Below are 2185 nucleotides of genomic sequence, written 5' to 3'. Positions count from 1 at the left end.
ATCGTCTTTCGACTTTTTATAAGTCAAGGAGTAGAAAAGTTTCTCTCAAGCGTTAGTACACCCTTCCATAAGGGTGGTAACCATCCTTTGACTTTTTTTCATGCATTTAGGGCAGGTTCAGTATTTTCGAACAAGTGGGTCTTTCATCTTTATAGATGGACCCTAAAACTTGCCCTCCCAAGTCAGTGGTACACCCTTCCGCATGGCTGATAATTCTAATGTGCCTGACTGGTCGACAGGGCTTACGTCGTTCAAGTCTTTTTTCGATACAGTTTGACATAAGTTTGTTTTCTTATGTTTTTTCACCTTTTACATACATGTGTGAGACTTGTAGGAAAATGTTCGAGTCCTACCACTAGCTAAGTTTAATTACATTTTTGTATTTGTATATTCCTCTAGTTCCTAGAACGTAATAATCATTTATGAAGTCATCTTCACGACGTCATAACACCTTTTTCGCCATATGAGAGAGGATCCTTATGTTTTTTGCACTTATTAGCATGTGGTTCTTCGCATACTATGTTTTGCATGTTGATTCACACTTGCATGACTTTTACTCTTCATCATCTCGCTTGACATCCAGATTTTGAGTCTGAGCTTCAGGGGTTCACCTTTTCAAAAAAAACTCTTGATTGTGCATTATGCATGCATCTTTCCTGATTTGTCCTCTTCTGTGGAAGCTTTAATCAATGTCAGTTTAACTAGGGTTTAATTTTCGATGCATATCCTTTTGTCATGTATTATGCATTACTTAAGTGTGTTTATGCATGTGGAACCTTAGTTTTCTAAGCATGTTCCTATTTTCTGTTGCACTACATGAGTCTAGCTCTCATAAGCCTACACTTCAATGGCAATACCCAGATGACTCTTAATATGACTTCTGGTGATAATATGGAAACAAACATTACTTATTGACCTGTCCGGTTGACCTGTCCGAACAAGTAATGAGTTACCTTGGTATTACCAGATCTTGTAGGATTGTTCCAAGCATAGGCCTGAGTTAGCGTTCGTTGTTTGTCATGATGAGGGATGGTTCATTCAGATGCCTGGGATGGGGCCAACTTGGTGACCTCGTCAAGATCCTACTGAAAGACCCTCAGTCCCTACACTTGCACGTCTTACTCGTAGATGTATGCATAGACAACACCTCTTAGTTCTTTTAAAATTAGGGCTAGGGTATAGTTAAAGATTTTCGTACACAAGTATTGTTCATTGGCATGTGCTAGTTGTTGTACACTTTGTGTGCCTTTTGCATGCTTTAGTAGATTTGAAACTCACAAACTAGTATATTAAAGAGGGTTTTCTCTTACACGGTGTCGTATCCAACATAGAGGAGCTTAATAACAACTCAAAGGATTGCATTTTCTACAGGTGCTATTTAGCACTCCTTCCGTCGAATATGATCTTTTATATATTGCATGAGATAGTCTGGACTGACTTCTTTTTGCGGGTCGGGCATTTTTTTAGATTTTTTCCTCGTACTTTTGGAGTCCTTTAGGAGAATCTGTATTAGAATAAAGTACGAGCATGAGTTCAGAAGCTTGAAGTGGGGACCATATGAACAGAAAGGGGACTAATAGTTATTTGCTCGTGCATCATACCTTAATTCTAGATTTTGAACCTTTTTTGTATTGCTCTAAGATCAAGTAGGCATGTACAGAGCCCAACTGTCATTTTTCATTTTTGGGATTGTAGCTAACCCAACTACACCCGACATCTTATTCTTTTATATACTGTTTATTTAATTATATTTTGCATGTGTTCACTCTTTCTTATGCATGCAGTTTGTCTGGATACGATCACCGTTAGATTCTTTATGATAAAATCTTTGTTATAAAAGCCGGTCTTAAAATGTTTATCTTAATAAAATTTAATACTAAAATATTCAACATTTTAAAATTTATTATTTTATTTCTTGCCTTTACTTTTCTACATTGCCTATGGGCTAGTTTTAAAACTATTATAAAATGCATGAATATATCCTCATAACATACTTTCAAGGTCTCCACCATTAGGATGTCTTAGATCAATGTATACACGTTGCATGACCCGATGAAAGTATTCATACATTTGACTGGCCCGACATATGTTTTATATGATTAGACAGTCGTCTAGTGCAATATAAGGTGTTGAAGGCTCTTCCAATCCAGTCATATTATAAGTTCTTTGTGGGGTAGCCCAACTT

This window comes from Phalaenopsis equestris, unplaced genomic scaffold (assembly GCF_001263595.1).
Source record: "Phalaenopsis equestris unplaced genomic scaffold, ASM126359v1 Scaffold000002, whole genome shotgun sequence".
Taxonomy (NCBI): Eukaryota; Viridiplantae; Streptophyta; class Magnoliopsida; order Asparagales; family Orchidaceae; genus Phalaenopsis; species Phalaenopsis equestris.
The sequence above is the reverse complement of the archived record's forward strand: the minus strand, read 5'-3'. Positions refer to the sequence as shown.